At 40.7% G+C, this 18471-nt stretch overlaps 1 protein-coding gene across 2 annotated transcripts in view; it reads left to right on the forward strand.

Moving 5' to 3' along the window:
- Positions 1-18471, forward strand: part of LOC126237536 (thiamine transporter 1-like) — a 713275-nt gene that overhangs the window by 40206 nt on the left and 654598 nt on the right. The window contains exon 2 of one of the 2 annotated variants that reach the window (XM_049947722.1): positions 18014-18107. The exons of the other annotated variant lie outside the window; for it this stretch is intronic. The gene's annotated coding sequence lies outside the window, so the exon portion shown is untranslated. The remainder of the gene's footprint in view (positions 1-18013; positions 18108-18471) is intronic. 2 annotated transcript variants of the gene reach the window in all.

Here is an 18471-nt window from a genome sequence, read left to right on the forward strand (position 1 = left end):
GAATGATTTCAAGTTCTATAGTATACCAGCTTGGCAAGTTTGTTTTAGGCTTACTATTGAAATTTGTCTTCCTTTGAGGTCAATAAGGGTAGCATACATCAATATATTTGTCAAGGAATCTACCAAACATATTTTCAACATTAGTTTGTCCAATCTGTGTTTCGTACAATAAACCCCATTTTATGTAACGTAGTCTACGAACAAATACAGTCAAAAACTCATATTACAGAACTCTGACCCATGTCACTACATTTTATTCGTGATAGGTGTTACTGGAGTGACACGACAGTTTGCTATAGAGTACTGTTCATCATCAGAGAAACATCTGTCTGCATGGATAACAGTAAAAGTCTCATTAGAGAAGTTAACAATAGTGTTATTAAGTAGGTCTATTTATGAGTAGCACTTCTGTTTGTACAGACTAAATTTAATGGCCTAAAGATACTGAAAAAAGATCTTGATTCACGCTTGTCAGAGTTTGATATTTCTGTAGTGAAGTCACTGCAGATGAAGATATTTTCTTTTTCGTTTGTTTTTGTGACACACTGCAAATGATTTGTGGCAATTTGGATTTTTTCCCTTCAGTGTTCTTAGACATAAGATATCAGATATCTGAAAGAAAAAAAAATTAGTTTTTAACATACCTGGACAGAGAGAAAAGCCTACATTGCATACAGATAAGATCGTTAGTTCATGAAGCAACTGTCACTTTTCTAGAAGTGAAAAAGTCAACTAAACTGAAAGACAAAAACGGTTCTTTTGGACAACTTTTTGCACTCATAAGAAGATAAACACAATGAATAAGGTAGTCAGGTTCTATGGGTTGCCCTATAAATATTGGCTAATAAGTTTCTTTGTCTATGTATTTCCACTAGCGAGTAAATATTGATATTTTGAAATGTTTGGAAGACAATTTCCCTGCCATTCTACTTCTGAGCTGTTTATCATCCCCAATTTATCAAGAATATCCATTATGAAGTTTACTTTGATCATTAATAAACTTTATCAGGACTGGTTCTATAATTTCTATACTATATTCTGACTTTTTTAATCGCAGATGGTATGTCATAATCTCACCATCACCATTTGGTACTGAGCTACGCAAAGTGATGTGCTGATGTTCTGATTTGTGTGAACCATATGACTGCAATGTTGCCTGTTATTGTATTTCGTTAATGCATTGTGTGAGTTGGTCTTATGTGGCATAGATGTGTCATTTTTATTACATTGTTTCCAGAAGAAACATGATTTTTTTTAGTTAAGCAGTATGAAATATTTAAACATTGTTGTAGTTGTTGTGGTCTTCAGTCCTGAGACTGGTTTGGTGCAGCTCTCCATCCTACTCTATACTGTGCAAGCTTCTTCATCTCCCAGTACCTACTGCAGCATACATCCTTCTGAATCTGCTTAGTGTATTCATCTCTTGGTCTCCCTCTACGATTTTTACCCTCCACACTGCCCTCCAATACTAAATTGGTGATCCCTCGATGTCTCAGAACATGTCCTACCAACCGATCCCTTCTTCTAGTCAAGTTGTGCCACAAGCTCCTCTTCTCCCCAATTCTATTCAATGCCTCCTCATTACTTATGTGATCTACCCATCTAATCTTCAGCATTCTTCTGTAGCACCACATTTCGAACGCTTCTATTCTCTTCTTGTCTAAGCTATTTATAGTCCACCTTTCACATCCATACATGGCTACACTCCATTCAAATACTTTCAGAAACGACTTCCTGACATTTAAATCTATACTCGATGTTAACAAATTTTTCTTCTTCAGAAACGCTTTCCTTGCCACTGCCAGTCTACATTTTATATCCTCTCTACTTCGACCATCATCAGTTATTTTACTCCCTAAATAGCAAAACTCTTTTACTACTTTAAGTGTATTATTTCTTAATCTAATTCCCTCAGCATCACCCAACTTAATGCGACTACATTCCATTATCCTCGTATTGCTTTTGTTGATGTTCATCTTATATCCTTCCTTCAAGACACTATCCATTCCGTTCAACTGCTCTTCCAAGTCCTTTGCTGTCTCTGACAGAATTACAATGTCATCAGCAAACCTCAAAGTTTTTATTTCTTCTCCATGGATTTTAATACCTGTTCCGAACTTTTCTTTTGTTTCCTTTATTGCTTGCTCAATATACAGATTGAATAACATTGGAGAGATCTTACAACCCTGTCTCACTCCCTTCCCAACCACTGCTTCCCTTTCATATCCTTCGACTCTTATAACTGTCATCTGCTTTCTGTACAAATTGTAAATAGCCTTTCGCTCCCTGTAATTTACCCCTGCCACCTTCATAATTTGAAAGACAATATTCCAATCAACATTGTCAAAAGCTTTCTCTAAGTCTACAAATGCTAGAAATGTAGGTTAGCCTTTCCTTAATCTCTCTTCTAAGATAAATTGTAGGATCAGTATTGCCTCACGTGTTCTAACATTTCTACGGAATCCAAATTGATCTTCCCTGAGGTCAGCGTCTATCAGTTTTTCCATTTGTCTGTAAAGAATTCGCGTTAGTATTTTGCAGCTGTGACTTATTAAACTGATAGTTCGATTTAAACATTAAGAGATTGAAATGGTCTGTGATATCAACTACAGTATTAAATAATTAATGGACACTAAACGACCAGCTGAATATGCAGTTCCTGGCAGTAATAAAACGCCATGACCAACGATTTATTATGTTGATTATTCGTCTACTCTATTATTAATATTCTTAGATGGTTCAAAAATAGGACCTAAGGGATCACTTTGCTGTCCTTTATTATCCCCACAATTATTACAGTTCAAACAATATATTCTCCCACCACACTCCTGCTTCATAATGACACAAGCAATAGTCATAAAAGAGGCCCAAGTATATTACAGACAAACAGGACATCACAACACAGCAGTTATACCAGATTCCGAAAGTGTTATTCAGTCTACTGAAAGTCCAAAATGAAACTTCAATATGAACATATATACAAAAGAAATTTTCACATGGCGGCACAAAGGAATCACCTCTTCTTTGACTTGGACCCCTGGTCACTCAGTCACAGTTACAGCCATCCTGTGTTTTCAGCGGTTCAGTATACACCTTTGTCAATTGTGCATATATTTAAACAATCATTAGCTGCTTCTTTCTCATATTAAATGATTTTATGTGCGTTTCCATAGTACACTCACGTTCAGAAAAAACAGATCACCTCGAACGATTAGAGGTAGGAGGCCGACACTAACAATGGGACAAAGTTTGTACCACCCCACAGTGCATTGTTGCCAAATTTATTGAAGGCAGTGAAAAATTAGTGTGTGTTGGGAATGTGCAAAATGCCAAAGCATTGCTCTGGCACGTTCAGTTTCTCTTCTGAATGCCTGTGAGTATGTCTATGGGTGTTCCCTCATCAGGGAGGGGCAAGAGGAAACGTTAGTAGTGAAATGTGCATCGACGCCGGTGGAAGCAGCGTCTGAAATGTGAGTCACACTGATGAAAACGCACGAATTTACCTGAATTAAGAAGCTGCAGTCAAGCATTTAGCATGTGTGCATTCACTGTAAAGGAGTGATTTTATTCAATTATTTATTTTGCTTTAGTTTTCATATGCATATTCATCTGTTCTTGGAGTTTGTTTTCAAAAATATAATGAACAGCATTTAGTATCTTTCTTTTGACAGCTTTAAATTTGGAAGAGAAGATAGCGGATCCAAGAAGGCGGCGATAGATGTGGCAACCTCGCAGTGATGTCATGGTGGGATGTTCAAATTTTGGCAGGGAGATAAGGGCACTTGAGCTACCTCCAACAACCTAAGAAAAAGGCGGGAAAATAGATCACATGGGCTACTTCCTTAGTCATCCAACCACCATGCCATCCTTGGAATTGGTGGAAAAAGGGCTCAGCCTGTGCTCAGCTGCTGAATAGGATGGATGTAGGTCTTTAATTTGCAAGCAGTCTTTATTCAAACAATCTGAGTTGTCTTAGGCAGTAGCTCCATTCAGTGTCTACACCATGAGGTCCACTGTCCAACTGACCTAGTTCACAGTCGTCACTGACCAGAGGGCACTGTCATCCGATGGCAGTCTGGGGCAAAAATGGCAGGAAAAGGACTCAGTCTGTGTCTAGCTGCTGGGAGAGGAAGGAGTGTACTTTATTTATGTTGGAACAATTTATTTAGAGGTGGATTTCGCGTAGTTCATTTATTACACTGATAAAAGCACTCGCTCTGTCGTGTTTGGGGTCACACTACATAGCCTATAGACCTGCAAACTACTCATAAAACACCAAAATAACGCAGTAGAGACATGCAAACAACTCGCAAATTGTCCAAATAAAACATATTTAACTCTCTGACAACATGCTTACTAATTGTAAACTGTCGAAGTAATTCATTGCACAGCCTACAGACCTATTCACATATGCAACCATCCACTACTTGATAAATTGTCAAAAATAACGCATATTTGACACCCTGCTGACATGTTCACAAAGATTGAACAGCCGAAAATAACGCACTGCACAAACACTTATTGCATGTAAAAAAAGCTTTCCAATATCGTTATGAAATTCGACTGTGGCTTACCATGAAACTGTTCCAACGCGCGCACACGCCGACGCCAGCTGGATGCGGGCCAGCGCCGGAGCCATCACTCTGACGCGTCTTTTTTAGGGTATACAGCTACAATTCTTTGAGTCTTATACTGACGTCATGAGTAAATATCAGCCAAGTCTTCATCTGAATGCGCTACAGAAATCTGTTGCAGTGCTTCCCAGAATAGCACAGGGTGCATTCTCCCAAGCGATCATAATGGGACAACCCGTCCTACATGCGAGACATGTCTAACTGTGCGTATGTGCTTACCTGCCCAGTGTGACAGACGCCTTGCCGCAAAATGTTCACGTAGCAACTCACCGTCGCAGGTGCAGCTAGAAGGTTCTCAATGTTATACTGATATCACATGGCTATGTAAATAAGAGTCAAGTCTACCTATCGGAAACTGTAAAGTGCCGCAGAAATAGTAAACGGTCACTTTTGTAGGCTCTTTCGTAATCTCTCAGCTTGTCTGCATAAAAATTCTTGTTTTAACAGGACCTGTTTACGAAAATAGCTCGGAATAACACCGAATGCATACTTCCTGATGGTGCTAACGAGGCACCCCATCCATCAGTGTTACCCTTCCTGGAAATCGTGAAGTCCTGCTTTCAACAAACATCTCTGAAACGGCAAACTTTCTCACCGCTATGTAGCGGCTCCTATGTAGCATCACGAACGATCTCTTCTAAACGAATGGAGTATTCTTATTGGCTCTTACTGAATTTACCTGCCAAATTACTGATGCTGCCAGTGTGGAAGCAATGTCTGTTTTTTTTCTGCAGAAGTTTTTCTTTCAGTGGCAAAACTTCTGTACAGGGCGAGAGTTTTTATCAGTGTAATAAATGAGCTACTCGAAGTTAAACCCTGCAAAAGTGGTCTACAGATCGTCAAATATGGAAAGACGCTTGCTCAAATACACTACTCTGCCACTGAGGATGGAAGCTTGAATATCAAAGCGTGAAACCGATCTCCAAATTGGCAATATATCACCATGTACCATGTCGATGTAGTAAACATACGATTCGTATCCTGTGCCATACAAAATCATCTCTTTTGCATCATGCATATAGCTGTCGACTGCCAGACACTCGTACATATACTGCGAAGAGAGGCAGCATAAGAACATGCACCATACATCTACATCTACATGTTTACTCTGCTATTCACACTTAAGTACCTGGCAGGGGGTTCATCGAACCATTTTCATATTACTTCTCTACCATTCCACTCTCGAATGGCACATGGGAAAAAGGAACACCTAAATCTTTCCATTCGAGCTCTGATTTTCTTATTTTATTATGATGATCATTTCTCCCTTACATAGGTGGGTGTAAACAAAATATTTTCGCATTCGGAAGAGAAAGTTGGCGATTGAAATTTCGTAAACAGATCTCGCTGCAAAGAAAACCGCCTTTGTTTCAGTGACTGCCACCCCAACTTGAGTACCATTTCAGTGACACTATAAACCCTATTGCACGATAACATGAAATGAGCTGCCCTTCTCTGCACTTTTTCTATGTCCTCCATCAATCCTACTTGGTAAGGATCCCATACCGCGCAGCAATATTCCACCAGAGGACAGACAAGTGTAATGAAGGTTGTCTCTTTAGTGGGTTTGTCGTATCTTATAAGTGTTCTGCCAACAAAGCGCAGTCTTTCTTTCACCTTCTCCACTATATTATCTATGTGGTCTTTCCAATTTAAGTTGCTCGTAATTGTAATTCCTAGCCATGTAGTCGAATTGACAGCCCTTCGATTTGTGCGATTTATCATGTACCCAAAATTTATCGGATTTCTTTTAGTACCCATGTGGGTGACCTCGCACTTTTCTTTGTTTAGTGCCAATGGCCACTTTTCGCACCATACAGAAATTCTCTCTAAATCATTTTGTAATTGGAGTTGATCGTCTGATGATTTTACTAGATGGTAAATTACAGCGACATCTGCAAACAATCTTAGGGGGCTGCTGAGATTATCACCTAGATCATTTATGTAAATCAGGAACAGCAGAGGGCCTATGACACTACCTTGTGGAATGCCAGATATCATTCCTGTTCTACTAAATGATTTACTGTCTATCACTACAAACCGTGACCTCTCTGAGAGGAAATCATGAATCCAGTCACACAACTGAGACGATACTCCATTTGCACACAATGTGATTAATAGTCGCTTGTGAGGAACGGTATCAAAAGCCTTCTGCAAATCTAGCAATATGGAATCGATCTGAGATCCCTTGTCGACAGCAATCATTACTTCATGGGAATAAAGAGCTAGTTGTGTTGCACAAGAACGATATTTTCTGAATCTGTGTTGGTTATGTATCAATAAGTCATTTTCCTGAAGGTGATTCTCACAGCACTAGATACTTCCTGCGAGGTCGGCGGTCATCCACTGCAGCCGATGGTCACAAGTAATCTGCCCCCGATGCGTGACCAGAGTGCCCTCAGTGGACCAAAGTCACTCTCTGAACTGTTGTACAAAGTCAGGTTCGGTTCCCCTCGGCACAAAGCTGTTTTTGTTTCTGGCTCCGACCTGTTTCCTTGCTTGCCTTCTACACTTATCTCCAGACTCTGGGATTACAAGAACGCATGTCTTTTCAATGTTGGAACACGTGAAGCAATACTGACCTTACGACTTATCTTAGAAGAAAGATTAAGGAAAGGCAAACCTACGTTTCTAGCATTTTAGACTTAGAGAAGGCTTTTGACAATGTTAGCTGGCATACTCTCTTTCAAATTCTAAAGGTGGCAGGGGTAAAATACAGGGAGCGAAAGGCTATTTACAATTAGTACAGAAACCAGATGGCAGTTATATGAGTCGAGGGGCATGAAAGGGATGCGGTGGTTGGGAAGGGAGTGAGAGAGGGTCGTAGCCTCTCCCCGATGTTATGCAATCTGTATATTGAGCAAGCAGTAAAGGAAACGAAAGAAAAGTTTGGAACAGGTATTAAAATCAATGGAGAAGAAATAAAAACTTTGAGGTTCGCCGATGACATTGTAATTCTGCCAGAGACAGCAAAGTACTTGGAAGAGTAGTTGAACCGAATGGACAGTGTCTTGAAAGGAGGTTATAAGATGAACATCAACAAAAGCAAAACAAGGATAATGAAATGCAGTCGAATTAAGTCAGGTGATGCTGAGGGAATTAGATTAGGAAATAATACACTTAAAGTAGTAAAGGAGTTTTGCTATTTGGGGAGCAAAATAACTGACGACGGTCGAAGTAGAGAGGATATAAAATGTAGACTGACAGTGGCAAGGAAAGCGTTTCTGAAGAAGAAAAATTTGTTAACATCGAGTATAGATTTAAATGTCAGGATGTCGTTGCTGAAAGTATTTGTATGGAGTGTAGCCATGTATGGAAGTGAAACATGGACGATAAATAGTTTAGACAAGAAGAGAATAGAAGCTTTCGAAATGTGGTGCTACAGAAGAATGCTGAAGATTAGATGGGTAGATCACATAAGTAATGAGGAGGTATTGAATAGAATTGGGGAGAAGAGGAGTTTGTGGCACAACTTGAGAAGAAGAAGGGCTCGGTTGGTAGGACATGTTCTGAGGCATCAAGGGTTCACAAGTTTAGCATTGGAGGGCAGTGTGGAGGGTAAAAATCGTAGAGGGAGACCAAGAGATGAATACACTAAGCAGATTCAGAAGGATGTAGACTGCAGTAGGTACTGGGAGATGAAAAAGCTTGCACAGGATAGAGTAGCATGGAGAGCTGCATCATACCAGTCTCAGGACTGAAGACCACAACAACAACAACAACAACAACAACAACAAGTTATTTCACATGGTTGCCAGAATATCATACCATTTTCGCGATACTCCTCGATATGAAGCACACAGCAATATCGTTTGCTTAGCAGTACCGCTTGCACAGTATATTTAGAAACTGGAAAATTTAGAGAGGTCGAGCGTGCTATAAGCCACTCAGTGACTACACAAGGATCTCGTCTGAAAAGACCTTTACGTGAAACCTCGGAAAAATAAAGGAAACATATTTCCAGTTGCAAAAACCGATGTCGGTGATATAAAAGATTCCAAATGATTCTTATAATTTATAAAGTCAACTAAGGTGTTTCTCATGTCTAGAGAACCAGCATACGTGTCTTCAACCCGTCTTTCACCTGCTGGATGCGCACGCCACAATCGATATTCTCACAAACAGATAAAGATGGGAAATATGCAAATGCAGTCAACCGGACAATTTATATTGAAGGGAATAATAGTCCAGCGCAAACACACATCCATACTGTCTTCTGAACTTTCCACATGATCACAAAAACTGTCCAACACAGAGAGAATTAGTTCGCTATTCAGCCATTAGAGGACGACACGGTTAAGTCAGCTAAATTCCTGCATCCCAAGAGCCCTTTCCATTCAGTTAGCTTGTAACACCACAATCGATAGTGAGTAGTTTATTATGTGAAGTATAAAGTGTTTACTCTTTTCTGCTTAATGTCTTTGCATTAGTGTAAGGAAGTGGAGTTTAGCGAAATATGTTTTGTGGAATTATAACTGTGTGAAACTTCATTAAATCTGTTCGTTTATGTACTAGAAACTGCAATGTAAAAACTGGTTCATATTTAGGGATTTTGTATTGTATAATATAAAAGACATAGTGATTCCCCTCCACTACGAAAGTGGTTTGGCATGCAAAGAAAAGGTGGAAGTGGCGGTCAGGCTGAGTGGGATGTGAGAGAGCACAAGTGTCAGTCAGTGGCCAGCAGTTGTGGAGTCAACACCGCAAGTGCCGAGTGAGGCATTCGGTATCCTCATCTACAATGGAATGGCCTCCGATGTGGTTACTGCTAAAAAAAAAGGTTCTCTCGCATTTGGAATGGGTCTAAAAATAATATTTTACGTCGGCAAGAGAAAATGAAAGAGCAATATTCAGCCAGATGAGAGACTAGGTAACCGCCACGTGCTCTCCACCGCTATTGCGCCACTGCTCCGACAACTTCAGGAGATTAGGACTGTATATCAGTATGAACCAGTGTGTGTGTTTTAACTTTTTTGTATCCCGCCTGGATGGTGGCGCAGGAAAAGGTGAAAATCTCTCAGTACCGCCGTGTGAATTAAAATCACCTTTACTTTAGCAGCAAGAGTAATCCATAACTTTGCCCTGAGGTGCGAAGCCGAAGCAAAGTGTCCCAGTCGTCTGCTCTCGATCAAACGGACATAATCAGGAGCGGAGCTCGTAGATCTTTCCCGCTCCGGCTAGAGTGCGCTGTCGTCGGTGTCTGTAGAACTCGTATTTAGGCCGTGGCATCGTAGCTATCGATACCACAGCCCTCCCCCTGAAACGACGCACGGTCGTCGAGTCCGGCTTCCGACGGCGGGTGGTGGGAGCCAGGGGCGGCGCAGCTGAGGGGGCGGGCAGCGGAACTGCCGGAGCGCGCTGTCCACCCGCGACCCCGAATTGCTCGCGAGGCGGCGAGGAAAACGCCTTGTGGTAAGCCTGTCCAGGCCGCGCACCGCCACTGGGTATGCTCGGATAAGGAGGCGGACCAACGACCTCCACGGACGGCGACGGCGGTGGCGTGACGTCAGCCTCAGCGTCCATCGGTTCTGCCACCGCGGAGGAAGACGGCGGCGGCGAGAGGTGGTGCCTCGGCGGCGGCGAGAGGCGGCCGTCCTGTGCAGCTGACCAGACCGGCAGCGGCGACGACGGCAGGAACGCCCGCGGAGGCGCGAGCGGCGGAGGCGTGGGCTGAGGCGGCGGAGGCCGCGAAGCCTCCAGTTATGCCTGAAAACAACCAGTTGCAGAAAACGGAGGACAGCATAAACGGGTCTGGTTCCGGTGTCGCTCGACAGTGGCGGAGGGGCCAAAAAATGAGGTGTGGCCGAGCTGTCGAAGAATGGGCCCCTGCCCCCAGCGCTGCCTGCCAGATAAAACGCGATACGGTGCGGTGCCGAGCCACAACGAGGCGAAGCAGCGGGAGCGAGCGGTGGCGGGTGCAAGTGCTGCACGAGCGACCGATGGGCGCAGCCGTGTAGCAATTCCGCTGGGGAACGGGTGCCGCGCATCTGAGAGCGATACGAAGCGAGGAAAGTCCAGAGCGCATGCTGTCGAGAGTGCGTGGTGCGTAACTTGCTCATCTGTGACTTAAACGTGCGCACAAAGCGTTCAGCCTCGCCGTTCGACTGGGGGTGGAACGGGGCTGAGGTCAGATGGCGAATGCCATTAGCGGCACAGAACGCTTCAAACTCTGAGGACACGGATTGTCGACCATTGTTGGAGACAATAACTTCAGAAACACCCTCGATGCAAAAAATAGACGTCAAAGCCCGAATAGTACTGGCAGATGTAGAAGACATAAGTACAACATAAGGAAAGTTGCTGTATGCATCAATAACTATCAACCAGCGGGTGTCGCAGAACGGACCTGCAAAATCAATATGAACGCGCTGCCAAGGCGCAGTAGGAGTCGGCCACGCAAAGAAGCGCTGGCGGGGAGCAGATTGATGCTCCGCAGGAGAGCTACAGTTAGCAAGCAAATTCTCAATATGTTTATCAATGCTGACTCAAGTGCAGTGACGGTGCGCTAATTGCTTCGTCCGCAATATACCCCAATGACCAGTGCGCAATAATCGGAGGATTTCCGACTGCAACGAACGAGGTACAACCACACGAGACTGACCATTGTCAGTTTGTAACAAGATAACACCGCCGTGTACAAACAAGTTGTGACGTTGCGCAAAGTAACGCTGTACAAGGAGATCACTAATCTGGGTAGTAGATGGAGGCCATTGAGTAAGAATGTACTGGAAAAAATCTGCAAAGCAACATTGGCGGCTGTCGCGGAGGCTATGCGACGAAAATCCACCGGAAAACCATCAGCTAATTCCTTATCTTGCGAATCAATAAACATGCAGGACAGTTCGGAAGAATCAAACCCTTTGTTAGGACCGATAGGCAGACGAGACAAAGCATCAGCATTGCCACGGTGGGCCGTAGGCCGAAACAAGATTTCGTAATTGTAGTTCGACAAAAACAAACACCAACACTGCAACTTTTGTGCCGTACGGTCCGGAACTGGCTTTGACAGGTGGAACAACAACGTCAAAGGCTTATCGTCGGTGACCAAATACAACTTACGACCACACAAAAAAATCATGAAGCTTAGTTACTCCACATATAATAGCTAAAGCTTCCTTCTCGATTTGAGAATAGTTTTGCTGGGCAGAATTGAGCAACTTAAACGCAAAAGCGATCGGGCGATCGACAGAATTAATGCGGTGCGAGAGAACCGCTCCGATGCCGTTAGAAGATGCATCGACAGCCGAAACAACTGGTTTGGAGGGATCGATAGGAATCAAACAGCAATCACTCAACAAAGCAGATTTGACCCTGTGGAAAGCAGCCGCACATTCCGAAGACCAAACAAAAGGAACGTTCTTACGCCGAAGGCGATGCAAAGGCGCTGCAATCTGCGCTGCGTTTGGTATAAATCGAATATAATATGTAATTTTGCCCAACACAGACTGAAGTTCTTTCAAGTTCCTGGGTGCTGGAAAGTCTCTAATCGCACTGACATGTGACGGCGAGGGGTGGATACCCTGTCCGTTAATCATATGTCCTAAATACTGAATCTCAGTTCGAAAAAATTTGCACTTGTGAATCTGTTAAACCGTGACAGCGATTACCAGCTGGACAGTGTATGGAATCCCATCATCTCCACGATTTGCTCAAATCGAAGACGACAGAGTGCGTCGACGGCCGTGGCAAACAGCAACGCAGAGGGCGACTGAGTTCCGCTATTCCACCAGCGAGGGCGCTGCCGGCGGGCAGTGTTGGTTCAACTATCAAGTTTTCGACGCATGCACAGAATAGTTACAGTACGCTATATACTGCGGAACGGAGAACTTTATCGCCAGTCTGCGACGGCTCACCTGAAGATGACTGGCAGGTGCCCAGTTGAAATATCATGCGAAGTATTGAACGACGACCGGCTGCAAGCCCGAAATTTGTTTGAACAAATTTGCACTTGTCTCTGTGCCACTTTAGTCCTGCTTGCAAAAGAACAGTACATAAGGCACGCAAGTTTTGCAAATGTTCGTCATGGGTGCGACCTGATACAACTATATCGTCCAAATAATTTGAACAACCAGGGACAGTGGCACACAACTGCTGTAATTAAGACTGAAAAATAGCAGGAGCCGAAACACAACCGAACGGAAGGCGGCGAAACTTTAACAATCCAAGGTGGGTGTTTATCACAAAATAGCGCCGTGACTGTTCGTCGAGCGGAATCTGAAAGTATGCGTCCCGCAAGTCAATCGTGGAAAAAAATTTTCCCGCACCAAGCTTATCAAAAATGTCTTCAGGACGCGGTAAGGGAAACGTACACAAATGAAAGTCTTGTACTGAAGCTACGACGAAAAGAAAGCAGTACCGACCAAAAAGGAAATGATAGGGGAAACCTCGTCGCCAATTTTTGCATCCCGCCTGGAAGGCGGCGCGTGGGTAGGAGCAGGAAAAGGTGAAAATCTCGCGGTACTGCCATGTGAATTAAAATCACCTTTACTTTAGCAACAAGAGTAATACATAACTTTGCCCTGAGGTGCGAAGCTGAAGCTAAGTGTCCCAGCCGTCTGCTCTCGATCAAATGGACATAATCAGGACCGGAGCTCGTAGATCTCTCCCGCTCCGGCTAGAGTGCGCTGTCGTCGGTGCCTGTTGCAGTGCCAACTTTAGAACTTGTATTTACGCCGTGGCATCGTTGCTATCGTTACCACAAATTTAGCAATAATAATCCAAGTGTTGCAAAAACTGGTATTTGAACCATGACATTTTCCCCTTCAATCAACCAAGCAAGGTTCTTTCCTCAAAATACTTAAATCCGGGTATCCTGTATGTGAAAGACTGAAATTAATCTATTTTATTATACGTTGAATTTATGAGAAGCTCCAATTTACTTTGAATAGCTTCTAATTTATCAGTCTCATTGCTTAATGTGTAGGAACATTAAGATCGTCAGTGAAAACTACTTACTTCACGAGTAATATAAGGGGCACATAATATTTATCTGATGAATAGTTTTTAATTTGCTGTGAAATACTTAAATAGGAAAGTACCAAATGGTTAGTATTAATGAATTTTAATGTGATTGATTAAAATCACTTGTTTCACAAGTGATGAAAGAGACAGAAAAATTTGAAACCTTTTGAATATTCGCTTCACTTTGAACTTTCTTACCAACCTGTATAAAAATATTGCTAGTGTATATTGTTTTCAAGCTTTGAGGGCTAAATGATCTTACGTGGGGTTGTAGTTCAGCATTCATTATAATGTAAGGATTTTCTGTAAAGTGTGCTTATTTGTGGATAAAGGAGTGGTCAGTTTGTAGATTTCCACTATGATATTTAATAACACAAAAAGTCATACTGAAAGCAGGTTTCTGTTATTGAACCTAAAACATTGACAAAGTGGAATGCATATGAATTGTGAGTATTGTGAATTTTATTGCATTTGTGATATCTGTAAGTGTGTTAACCTAAATTTAACTCTGGTCAGATGCTATTTAGTCTCGAGTTAGTCTTTGAGAATATATATATTGCTGAATTATATAAAGACTGAAGTACTGATTGTAGTCAGCAGGGATAAAGTCTATATTTTGTTTCTGGGAATACGAGTCTATGAAATTGAGTATTACTGCTACCCACTGTGTAGTTACGTCTGGTTATTTTAGGTGTTCATTGCACTTTTATGAGAAAGAATCTATAAAAGTCACTTTTGCAGGAGTATATACAAATCCATAGAAAATAATTTTTCACATTATTATGCCTAGTTAGGCTGGCGACCATTTATTATTTCATTTATGTTAAATCTGTTTCTGTAATTTCTTACCAAATTTTAGTGTTTCTGTTGTCTACAGACTGCCCCTTACGCATCTTACGTTTGATACCTTCTTTCTGTTTGGTAACACATGGTCAAATTCAAAATTCCTCCTAGAGGGCAACACCATACTGTGCAGGTTTAAACCATTTTTGGTAATTATTAATCCGCAGTAGTGTTATACGTGGCGCCGCGTGACAGAACGCAGTTCAGTTTTTCTGTCAGAAATAATTCAGAACAGAAAAATCTAGTGTAAAAACAAAAGTACAACGACCAATAGACGTCCAGCGGCACAAACCTGTAACATATTAGGCAAAATTGTTGGTAGAACCTTTCCTGGAGTAGAAAGCTAAAGATACAAAATAGTAACAGAATATAAGAAATGGACATAAGAACGAAAGTAGACCAAGATGGACAGGATGGGAGAGTAGAGAATGTATTAGGTGGCAGTAGATGACGCTACAAGACGACAGCAGGCTTACATAGAATATCACAAACATGTAAATGATCAGATTCGTACGATGAACGTATCACAAATGGAACAAGGCTAGGAAGAGGAAGTGAGCAAAGAAAGGGGATATATCAACGAATCAAGGGATATGTTTGATTTGCCAAAAGTTAAAAGTGAAGTAAGTGAGTCGCGAGAAGTAGGATTTGAATATGTAAACACATCAGGACGAGAAAGCGAAAAATCACTACATATGACATAACTGTTTAAAATGTTGGCCGCACAGATTGCAGCACCAGGTAAACCGATTAGTAATCAACTTGCAGTACAGGGTCAGAAAATTAAAGCACAAAATAGCAGTATAATCTATCAAATTGAAAAACACGGGATTATGATCAGTAATCAGATCGAAAAGCTAGACGCAAAAGTAGGCGTTATAAATAATGCAATTAGGAATCTGAATTTTGAAGTAGACACTATTTTATTGAAAGTGATATCGAAAAAGTGCATTATGGAGAAGATAATCAAAACACCAAAGTCGATGAAACATCAACTAATGGATTAACTCATTGCCTAAAAGTAGCATCCTTACTTGAATCAGATAGTGAAGAAGAACTCAGTGATAGTTCAGACGAGGGAGAATATAAAAAAGTAGACTAGAATGAATACATTTTTACCGAAAATCGATATGAAAGAATATATGATTTTTTTCAGAACAAAACCCGTAAATTGAAACTGATCCGAAAAAGAAAGAGCCACCAGATAATTCGATGCTAGGGCACGAATTGAGGGGGCCTCCAGATGATATGATACTGGGGCAAGCCTTGATGACAGTCATGAAAGAATTTGAAATTCCAAAACTAGAAGAGCCACCTGATGAGATGATAGCGGGACAGTAGTTACAGAGAATCGCTAAAGAAGTAGAGAAAAAAAACCGAAAAAACCCCTAGATATACAGGAACGGTCAGTTGATAACACTCTCAGAACAATCTAATGGTCAAACAAGATTTGTTATGGGGAGAACAGGAAGATAAAGGACACAGGATAATTAAACAAACCATTGTACCAATTAAAATTTATGGTACTGAATTACAAGTACTTTTGGATACAGGTTCCCAAATCAGTGACATTTCAGAATCGTTTTTCGAGCATATCTCGAATAAACCAAGATCAGTTATGATATCTGTGAATGGGGTAAAGATTACAGGAGCGACTGGCAAGTCGAGTAAGCCTATATGTAAACATGTACTGATTGATTTTGAGATAAAAGGGCAAAAGTTTGAACATGACTTCTTAGTCGTATCTGAGTTAAGTGTCGAAATGATCCTGGGTATTGATTGGCTGGACAAAGAAAAGGAATTTTTAGATTTTGGGAACGGAATTATTAAAATTAATATTGAATCAAGTATTTTGGAAATTAAATTTGCAGAAAATGAAGTTTTATGTGAGGCCAATATTGAATCACTAGTGTTAAAATTGGATCCAGGAAATGATGGTTTGTCCAACCTTCATTAAATTTGTCATGTAAAGAACTTAATGAATAGTGAAGCGAAAACTGAAACTTTTAGACCAAATGTTGATGAGATTCAAGAACTTACATATGAACAAAAAACTGAATTGTTGAGCTTTTTAACTGTTAACCAGGAAGTGCTGTCTGATAAACCAGGTATAGTTAAAAACTTTGAATACCATATTGAGGCAATAGAACATGAACCGTTTTTTGTAAGACCTAATCCAGTACTGATAGCAAAGAAAGAAGCAGTGCAAGCTGAAATTGACAAAATGATCGAATGGGGAGTGATCGAAAGAAGTAATAGCAAATACAACAGCCCACTTATTATTGTAAACAAGAAGGACAGAGGTGTGCGAATTGTAATTGACGTACAAACTCTGAACAAGATTGTCAGAAGAAAAGTAGATCAACCAGAAAACTTAGACGATCTACTACAAAAATTCCATAATGTTATTTAACTAGCCTTGGCCTCACTATGGGACATTGGCAAATCCCTAATCAGTGAATCCCAAGTGTAAAGTAATTGGTCAATATAATTGTTCTAATACCAAATGTACCTTTATTGACTGATGGAGGTTTCATTTTGGTTTCCGAATTTGTATGTTATTATTCATGCAATTACCTTGATATTTTTTAACAAGTGTTATCCTGTTGAAAAGAATACTGTTATCAAATTTTTAATACCTGTCTGTAAGTTTCAGATTCTATATAAAAATCCAAATGTACTTTGTGCATATGTGTTCCTGGATGTGACAAAATGAAGACTGGAATAATAAAATACTGCAGTATGGTAAAAATGGAACACAGGGCAGCTAAGTAAGAATGTCAAAAATGAAAGGGGACTGTCTGGAATACTTTGAGGGCAGTGAAAATGACTTGCCAATATGGGGCAAAAATGCATATATTTAGCCTGGACTGCCATACATCAAGATTGGGCAGTGTATAAATTTGAAATGGTTCTTTTAAGTGTTGTCTATGTAAAAATGTGTCTAAGTGTTCCTTAACATGGACTGCCAAATGCTAGTGCGGGCAGCAATATAACCTGTGTAATTTTCTAACTACTGTTGTGTGCATTTTGCAATGATTTTTCTACAACAGACGGTCTATTCTAAAATGTGGGCAGTGAAAAATGATACTAGGTTCAAGATAAGTGTTTCTCTTTACCTATGTGATTAACAAAAGTTCGGACTGCTATTAATAAGAGCAGTATTGAAAAATACCATTTTTGATAAATTTGAAAATGTGTTTTGGAATTTGATGTGTACAGTGTAAAATGTTTTGTGCTTTTGTTATGTATGTTCTTTGCATGCATACTTATTTTTCTCTTGGATGCTATACTATTTTCTCAAGTTATGTAGAACATACTGTGTACTGTTTGCTTATTGTTTTATAGAATAAGAATGAATTGTGGTACACATGCATGAAATGAGTATGTTTGATGATGTATTGTTTAGCAATGGACTTATTGTTTCTTAAAGTAATATAAGAATGACTTTTACTGTATATGTCTTAGTTTGAAAATGATGTGGATAAAATGCATTGTTTCTTAGGACATTTATTGTATGTTGTGATAATTTTTTATGCCCAACTTTAGTTGGATTGATCATTATTTTTTTACAGCCCACACTACATAGGTGTTATTGATGTTTCATCTATGTATCCCTGATGGGAAACCTCAATGAAAGATGAGTCAAGTGTAACACCATAATCGATAGTGAGTAGCTTATTATGCTTACTCTTATCTGTTTAATGTCTTTGCATTAATGTAAGGAAGTGGAGTATAGCGAAATATGTTGTGCAGAATTATAACTGTGTGTTTAAATAATGAAACTTTATTAAATATGTTTTTTATATACGAGAAACTGAAATGTAAAAATTGGTTCATACTTAGGGATTTTGTATTGTATAATATAAAAGACATAGTGATTCCCCTCCACTACGGAAGTGGTTTGGCATGCAAAGAAAAGGTGGAAGTAGCGGTCAGGCTGAGCGGGAAGCCAGAGAGCACAAGTGTCAGTCAGTGGCCAGCAGTTGTGGACTAAACACTGCAAGTGCCGAGTGAGGCATTTGGTATCCTC

The sequence above is a fragment of the Schistocerca nitens genome, chromosome 2 (genome assembly GCF_023898315.1).
Source record: "Schistocerca nitens isolate TAMUIC-IGC-003100 chromosome 2, iqSchNite1.1, whole genome shotgun sequence".
Taxonomy (NCBI): domain Eukaryota; kingdom Metazoa; phylum Arthropoda; class Insecta; order Orthoptera; family Acrididae; genus Schistocerca; species Schistocerca nitens.